Source organism: Camellia sinensis, chromosome 9 (assembly GCF_055761805.1).
Source record: "Camellia sinensis isolate YWXY chromosome 9, ASM5576180v1, whole genome shotgun sequence".
Classification (NCBI taxonomy): domain Eukaryota; kingdom Viridiplantae; phylum Streptophyta; class Magnoliopsida; order Ericales; family Theaceae; genus Camellia; species Camellia sinensis.
Window position 1 is genome coordinate 130,021,985 of NC_138969.1, and position 9,535 is coordinate 130,031,519.

Here is a 9,535-nt window from a genome sequence, read left to right on the forward strand (position 1 = left end):
ACGATACAAGCGTAAGTATGTTACAAGCTACATTACATGTTTATATATGTACAAGTCCAAGTGTACTATAAGTTCACAATGTTGAGGAATTTCTTTATGGAACTAACAAGAATGCTTTTTATTGAATTGCTAGCGCTATTAAAAGGCTAAGTACAAGTAAGTATAAATTCTAATTTCTGTTAATGATTCAGGCATAATGCATATGTATAAATTTATTTCCATATATAGTATGACATTTATGTATGGTTTGGTCTGTAAGACTTGCTAATTATTGATATGGAACAAAGTGCTACTTGGAACTAAGTGCTACGTTGTGAGCCACCGCTAGAATCCATGTGAGACACCTCTTGAGTCCATACATGTATGAACTAGGCTTAAAGCCAATATGGGCCTATGGCCATTTTGTATGATCTATTAGGCAAAGGCCATTCTGTATTTCTGGTATGGAGCAAAGTACTGTACGGAACTAAGTGCTGCAATGCGAGTTACCTCTAGAATCCGTACGAGTCATCTCTTGAGTCCATACATATGTGAAAGTTATGAGGCTGATAGCCATTATGTGCAAGCTACGCGGCCTATGGCCATTCCGTATAAGTTATTATGAAATGAAACAAAGTGCTACACGGAACTAAGTGCTACGATGTGAGTTACCTCTAGAGTCCGTGTGAGACACCTCTTGGGTTCATATATGCATGTCCAAGGGCTTTAATGCCGATATGTTTCAAGGGCTTTAATGCCAAAATGTTTTACGGGCTTAATGCCATTCTGATAAGGGCTGTAATGCCAATCTGATAAGGGCTTATGCCATTCTAATATGAAACAAAGTGCTACACGGAACTAAGTGCTACGATGTGAGTCACCTCTAGAATCCGTGTGAGACACCTCTTGAGTTCATATATTTATGTGTTTAAGGGCTTCATACCATATGTTCAAGGGCTATATGCCATTATGTTTAAAAGCTTAATGTTAAAGTGTTCAAGGTCTTAAAACCATTATGACTCACGATTGGGGCCTAAGGCCATTTAAAATGAAAACAGGAACAGTTTAACTACATGATCTTTGCATTTACTGATGCATTGTTAGGTATTATGTTTAAATTGTGCATTTATGTATCATGCTATTCACTGAGCTTGGCTCACGCTATGTTATGTCTGTTTCTGTAGGTAACCAACCAAGTGGTCAGTCCTAAAGCATGACGCTTGTTCTCTTTGGTCAACCTTTCCATGTCCAAGCCTAAGAGAAGCTGCTCTTATTTTCATGAAGTTTTGACGAACTCTGGTTTTGCATTCTAGTTGTTGGCCTAAGGTTGAAACGTGTATAATACTTTCTTTCGAAATGTTTTGGTGTATGCCCAATTATAGAGCTGGGCTTGTGTATATGTGCGTATATATTCGATATTCAGATGTATGTTTTAGATTTTATTTGTCTGTTTAAAGTTTGTGATCCTGGCATGATAGTAGTAGCTCAATGGACTTTACTTCTATTGTCAATTTTGATATTTAATGCTTCCGTTCAGGCCCCGTATATATTATATATAACAGGTTAAGTGTCCGTTTCTGAAGTGGTCATGCCCAAACTTTTAGGGGCGGGTTTGGGGTGTGACAAGTGGTATCAGAGCACGAGTTGCCATCTCACACACGAATCCATTGAGCTTTAGGATGTCTAGAAAGATTTAGGCCTCATGCATAACATCCTTAGTGCATATGAAAGAAGATGATGGCAACGTTAGATGCAAGTTACTAACGCTAACGATTCTAATTTATGTCGATTGGACATTCTATGTGCATGTTGTGATTGTTGGTTGTGCAGAACATGGCAAGAACAAGGATAGAGATCCTACCTTCGTCTGGTTAAACATAATGAAAAGGAACAATGGTCGGTAAGGCAATTTATATGCAAATGCTTAAGTAAGGTTTATGTTATCAGTTGTTATTTTCGGATTGATAGTTACCTATCCTCTGTTTAGATGAGTTGCTTAAACACTAAACGTTAATAATGGCTAGACCTATGATTTTGAAAAGCTGGTGTACTAGGCATTCTGATAAGTTTTGTTTTGCATGATCGTTGAATTATGTTGACTGTGACCGGCCTATGTATGCAGTGATTCCCGAGGTTAATTGAATGTAATTTATTTCTTACTGATTGTTAAAAATGGATAAGCAAATTGACTGTTAAACTTGAACCGACTTGGTCAAATACTATGAACTATGATTCCGAAACAAGTTCTAATTAAGATGATTTTGTAAGCTGAGAAATTATTGACCACTCCTGTTGGGAAATCAAGGGAATTATTGATGCCAAGATTAACAATGTGTACTGGACATTTACCTCTTCTGCTACACTGATATGTGCAATGTGATTCCGAATCGATTTACTATCCTACTGAACTGATCTGGATAAGAATTCTAATTGTGGCTAATCTACAATTTTTGTAGGACTATGTGCTAGCCCACTATAATTGTAATGGTAAGTTATGAATACGAAACCATGTGGCTGACTTTGTGTCTTGCGATAGGTAGAGAAAGAACCAGTTGAAATGGGGATTACTGCAATGATTAAAAGGAGACTAAATTAGTTGTGATGTAACAAAAAGAAATGCTTATTAAAGTTTGAACAATGGCTTTTATTTTATTATTCAGATTTAGACTTGTGATGACATGACTAAGTAACTATGATGGTAAGTCTGCATGAAAAGCTGTATGTTATTTGCTTAGGTAGCACCGTAATTAGTTGATGTAGAATATGGTCCTTTTTGTGCTAATACATGTAGAAGTGCAACCGTAAAGAATTATTGACTTGGATCCTTTTCCCATTTTTTTTTTCCGACCTTGTCAAGAAATAGTAGATATAATTTTGAAGTAATGGAATGATATGACCGTGATGTGTTTTTGGAAAATGAGAAATACTAGAAATTAATAATAAAGCTAGTAACTGTGTACCTGCACGACTGATTTGTGACTGCTAAGATGAAATGTATCTTGTCAATTGGACAGAATTTTGCTCAAGCAACTCTGAAGCCTGATTTAATTGTGCATGCTCATATTTGAATCTAGCCATATAATTGATTTCTTGTGTAATTTATATATGATCTTAATTAATGACTCATCTTTGAGTGGCTTGTGATGTACACTTTGCCCAAGGAACTACGTAACTGAACAAGTTGAACATGGCCCTTCTAATGAAAATTTCACATGACTTACTAGTATTAGGTTGATCTAAATGTTATAATAAGCATATACTTTTGAGGAATTGTGATAAAGGAGGTTACTTGTGGACTGAACAAGTTTGATACATGACGATAATTTGTGAAATGATTGAGAAATGTTATATGTCCAAAACGGAACTAAACTTGCGACAAGGTGAATCAAGTTTGGAGGACCAAACTTCTTAAGGTGGGGAGAATGTAATGACCCCAAAATGCGTATAAGAAATCACTTTTATTTATCTATGAGATGATGTGTTTGTATTTAATTATATCTATTAGAATTGGAGCATTATCAGTTGAGTTAAGGATTTAAAATTTGAATTACCGACCTTTATGGGTTCAAAAATCAAAATTGAGTACTTGGGTATGTTAATGGGAATTTTTGGAATTATTTGGGAAAATTAATTTGAAATCTAATTTTTCTGATTCGTTGATGGACGTTGGGTGATTAATTTTATACTGCAAATTAAAGGCCTTAGAAGCTTCAGAAACCAGAACAGGGGACATATTTATGATCAGCATAATTTTTTGAGTTATCTGAAAAGTTTAATTGAGATTTGATTTTTCGCGATTCGTAAGGCCACGTTTGGCTCTCTTTATTGTGTTATGTTGGTGTGTGTGTATATTTATATATATTGGGTGCTTTATGAATGGGTGGACTCATTATTTAGAATCAAAATCAAAAATATCTAGAGAAAAGGGGGGGAGCCACGTGAGAGAGGGGGGAATTGAGAACTCAACAAGAAGAAAGATGGAGAAATTAGAAAGGATTAAAGATTGAAGGATGTAAGGCTTAAGGTATGTGTAATTCATTCTAATTGGTTCCTCTCCTTGATAATTAAGTAGGAAGTTCTTCATGTTTTACAAATTAGGGTTATGTATGGAACAAGTAAGTGGTGAATGATTAATTAGAATCATGTTTCTTGAGCTTGACTATGTAGCTAAATGATCATGTGTGTATATATATGTCTATGTATGTGTGAAGATGGGAATGTTATGAAATGAAGTTATGTTTGTAAATTAAGATCAAAGATTCAAATTGTAGGAAGTTGATCTATTTTATGGCTTCTAATTACATGATTTTGACCCATGTTTACCAATTAAAAGACCCTATTTTGAGCCTTGAACAAGAGCACCAAAAATTGGATTTTTTGCTGAATTTTCGAACAGCTTTCTGCCCAAATCGCCGCACGTGCGGGGCTTCTTGCCGCACGTGCGGAAGACAGCTTGTTCAGCCAACTTTGATCAAGCATAACTTTTGCATTCGGACTCCGTTTTAAGTGATTTGAGCCTAAAATCAAGCCCCGGAAGTCTAGTTTCTAATGGCGCCAGTCTCACTCTCAAATTATAAATACAGGAATAGTTATGCTCAAATTAGTGACGACTGGTCACTTTTTATCAACCGATTTTGCCCCTTTTCTTCACTTAAACCATTTCCCATCGATTTCTCCTATTTTCTAAGGCATGGATTACACCTTATTAAAGCATAATGAGTGGTACCACCATGACTAATTGATTAAATGACTAAAGAGAATAAGTAAAGGATCGAGTATAACCTCATATTATGTGTTGTGCTTTGTAATTGTAGATCGAGACGAGGACATTGTACCATTACCATCGGGAACCGATCACTGTGAGTAGTAGTACAAGAATGTAAACTTTATATACTATTGACAATTATTGTCACTAATGCTCTGTTTTTTGTAAGTATTATTCAAACATTATAACAATTGGAAAGCAATGTGAGCTTATATGAACGCTGAAAGATTTGCGTACGTCGGTATGATTTTGGAATCCTTATATTCCGTTAATGACGAATATTAGCCTTTGTTATTTATCAGTATAGTATGTTATTTCTTAAAGAATAAGTGGAACTTATGTTCATCCTTGAAGAATGATGTTGTGTGAATTAAGATTATATTATGAAGGGACCCAAGAACGTTTAGAATCTATGATAGGAATGTAAAGGTTTACCATTAGTATGCAACCCACATAAGAATATGAATCATTCTATTTTGTTAAGTGCATGATAATGACATGATATAACAAGAAAAGCTCTGTTTTCCATTAACTTAATGATTATTCATATATGTAAAAGTATTCACATCATCTCTAGCACAAGGCCCTTACCCAGGGGTAATAATACTGTGGATCAAATAATTAAGTTACAAGTTTACGTGTGTTCTAAGTTTAAGTCTGTTATAAGTTTACGTATGCTCTAAGTCAAGAATGTTACAAGTTTTCAAGTTTAAGTGTGTTATAAGTTCATGTATATTACAAGTTCAAGCATGTTATAAGTCCATGTATGTTATAAATTCAAGTATATTACAAGCATACGCAAGTTATAAGTTCAAGTATGTTACAAGTTTAAGGACGATACAAGCGTAAGTATGTTACAAGCTACATTACATGTTTATATATGTACAAGTCCAAGTGTACTATAAGTTCACAATGTTGAGGAATTTCTTTATGGAACTAACAAGAATGCTTTTTATTGAATTGCTAGCGCTATTAAAAGGCTAAGTACAAGTAAGTATAAATTCTAATTTCTGTTAATGATTCAGGCATAATGCATATGTATAAATTTATTTCCATATATAGTATGACATTTATGTATGGTTTGGTCTGTAAGACTTGCTAATTATTGATATGGAACAAAGTGCTACTTGGAACTAAGTGCTACGTTGTGAGCCACCGCTAGAATCCATGTGAGACACCTCTTGAGTCCATACATGTATGAACTAGGCTTAAAGCCAATATGGGCCTATGGCCATTTTGTATGATCTATTAGGCAAAGGCCATTCTGTATTTCTGGTATGGAGCAAAGTACTGTACGGAACTAAGTGCTGCAATGCGAGTTACCTCTAGAATCCGTACGAGTCATCTCTTGAGTCCATACATATGTGAAAGTTATGAGGCTGATAGCCATTATGTGCAAGCTACGCGGCCTATGGCCATTCCGTATAAGTTATTATGAAATGAAACAAAGTGCTACACGGAACTAAGTGCTACGATGTGAGTTACCTCTAGAGTCCGTGTGAGACACCTCTTGGGTTCATATATGCATGTCCAAGGGCTTTAATGCCGATATGTTTCAAGGGCTTTAATGCCAAAATGTTTTACGGGCTTAATGCCATTCTGATAAGGGCTGTAATGCCAATCTGATAAGGGCTTATGCCATTCTAATATGAAACAAAGTGCTACACGGAACTAAGTGCTACGATGTGAGTCACCTCTAGAATCCGTGTGAGACACCTCTTGAGTTCATATATTTATGTGTTTAAGGGCTTCATACCATATGTTCAAGGGCTATATGCCATTATGTTTAAAAGCTTAATGTTAAAGTGTTCAAGGTCTTAAAACCATTATGACTCACGATTGGGGCCTAAGGCCATTTAAAATGAAAACAGGAACAGTTTAACTACATGATCTTTGCATTTACTGATGCATTGTTAGGTATTATGTTTAAATTGTGCATTTATGTATCATGCTATTCACTGAGCTTGGCTCACGCTATGTTATGTCTGTTTCTGTAGGTAACCAACCAAGTGGTCAGTCCTAAAGCATGACGCTTGTTCTCTTTGGTCAACCTTTCCATGTCCAAGCCTAAGAGAAGCTGCTCTTATTTTCATGAAGTTTTGACGAACTCTGGTTTTGCATTCTAGTTGTTGGCCTAAGGTTGAAACGTGTATAATACTTTCTTTCGAAATGTTTTGGTGTATGCCCAATTATAGAGCTGGGCTTGTGTATATGTGCGTATATATTCGATATTCAGATGTATGTTTTAGATTTTATTTGTCTGTTTAAAGTTTGTGATCCTGGCATGATAGTAGTAGCTCAATGGACTTTACTTCTATTGTCAATTTTGATATTTAATGCTTCCGTTCAGGCCCCGTATATATTATATATAACAGGTTAAGTGTCCGTTTCTGAAGTGGTCATGCCCAAACTTTTAGGGGCGGGTTTGGGGTGTGACATGTGGTTTGGATGCACAAGATGTAGAAGAGGAAGATCCCCAGCAGCATAAGGTGAGTCATCGCCAATTGCCCCTGTAAGGTACTTTCTAAAGCATCACTTCCTAGCTGCATCATCATATCCGTTTTAATCTATTACTTCTATCGCAATGTATATAGCATCTATTACATGCATTTATTGCATTATTTGTTTTATCATACTGTCCTTTCCATGTTAAGTTTAGTTTGGCATGGGCTCATACATTTCCTTCGTTGAAGCATAGCTCTGCATGTGTACACGCCTATTCCACTAAGAATTGTGGTCTGAGGGTTTCGGCACCTTTTCTAGGTAAGACGTAGTTTGGCTTGCGCTCCTTATTTACAGCATCCATTGCACCCATTGCATCGTACTTTGTTTTGTTGTATTAAGCATTTAGGATCATTATCTTCCCTCAGTAGATCATTCCTCACTTATATCATACCATTCAATTATTTGTACTCTTACTCTTTCTACGAAAAACATAGTTCCACATGTGCACGCGCTTGTTCTGCAAGAATTGTGGTTAGAGTGCTCCGGCACCTTTTCTATATAAAACGTAGTTTGATTTGCGTCGCCATCCTTTATGATATTTGTGTGTTTTGTTCTGCTTGTGGTTTGATTATTTCATTACATTGTATATCATTTGCATTGTTTCGTTATATTGTGTATCATTCGTATTCTGCCCCTGAACTATGCTGGTTTGATTCCTTGCAAACGGATACGTAGGCAACCCTCGGGTTCAACCAATTGCATTTGCATTTTGTTTGTTTGCTCAAGTCTTACAGCCTTGTCAAAATGGGTCGTCTCTTGGCTTTGACATTCACTCACGTCATTTCATGACTCTGAGCTCTGTCAAAGAGGGGCAACTGTAGACACCCATTTTTGACCGCCCATAAGACTTAGGCACCACATGTTGATCACTCGGTGATGAAGGCTATGCTATGCAAATGTTTGATTTCTTTAGCAAGAAGAGCTTCTACGTCCCAACCTTACACCCCATTTTGGACCAAAACGATTTTGATCGAAATCATTTTAGACCTTAAAACCCTCTCTTTCAAAATATTTTTGAAAAACGTTTCTACGATGTTCCAAGGCTCGCATTTCACTAAATGGTGCGCTTTTCGTTAAATCGAGCAAGGACAAAGTGGAAATGAATGAAAGAGAGGGGAACTCTTTGAAAAGTCTTTCAAAACACCTTATTTAGAGGCTTGGAGTTGAATAAAATTGGACGAGAGTGAAGAAACCAAGTTGGGGAAGAAGTTGGGCACAAATCGTTAAGAGGGAACTGGGCAGCTTCACTAAATCAGGGCTATCCTTTCGTACACTTAGATTTCAGCTATGGGGCCACCACCATTGGAAATTGGACTTCTGGAGCTTCATTTTACACTAAAGAATCTCCTAAAGTCGAGTCCGGATGAGGGAGATATGACTTGTTGAAGTTGGGCATCAATCCGGTTAGGACCGAAACTGAGCAGTCTTCACTAAAACAAGGATATCTTTTTGCACGCTTAGAATTTTGATGTGAGGCTTCCACCATTGAAAGAAGTCTTTCGGGGCTTCAATTTAGACTCAAGAATGACCTGCAAAGGAGTCCGGACAAAAGAGATATTCCTATTTGAAGTTGGGGCCAGAAACCAGTTTTTACTTACTAGCCCCTAGTGAGGTTTGACGGCCATGTGTCGGCCAAGAGTGAGTTTTTTTAGCCATCAGTGGTGGCTGGTCGCCCACTAGTGATGGTCGGTCGGCCATTGGTGCAAAAAGTCACTTTTTGTGCAGATATTTTCCCTCCAGCTGTTCTACACTGCTCCAGCTGTCCCATTTTGAGATATATTTGACCTGAGCTCACACTTTTCTATATATAGACACTACAACAAAACTGACTTTTTACAACACCACATCAACGACATACAATAAATGCACGCCGTAGTTTCTCACTTTTACGACTTGCTTTTTTTCATGTCGTAAATACTTTTCCAACCACGGCGTGTCTATTGCGTAGGCCGTGAATGTCAATAATGATGATTTTTTTACGGCTTGCAATGTTAGTCATAAATAATAAAACTTTCTAGGACGAGCATATAACATGCCGTTAATACATCAACTATACACGACACGCGTACACTAGCCGTTAAAAATATTGAACATTTCACGACGCACAAAAAGTCAGCCATTAAAAATATTACACTTTTTACAGCGCACAAAAGGTCAGTTGTTAAAAAGTATACTTTACACGATGCACATATGCTAACTGTTAAAAGTATTTCACTTTTCACAACACACAATTTCTATCGTGAATGGTATGACTAAAATAAAAATAGGTGCTAGAATAAAAATTTT

At 36.6% G+C, this 9,535-nt stretch overlaps 1 long non-coding RNA gene across 1 annotated transcript; it reads left to right on the plus strand.

The window, feature by feature from the left end:
- The first annotated feature begins 240 nt into the window (after positions 1–240).
- LOC145798763 (uncharacterized) lies at positions 241–7,168 on the plus strand. The gene is made up of 3 exons (XR_014340301.1): positions 241–4,003; positions 4,794–4,838; positions 6,742–7,168. It is a non-coding gene; the product is annotated as an uncharacterized LOC145798763 (long non-coding RNA).
- Positions 7,169–9,535: the final 2,367 nt, after the last annotated feature.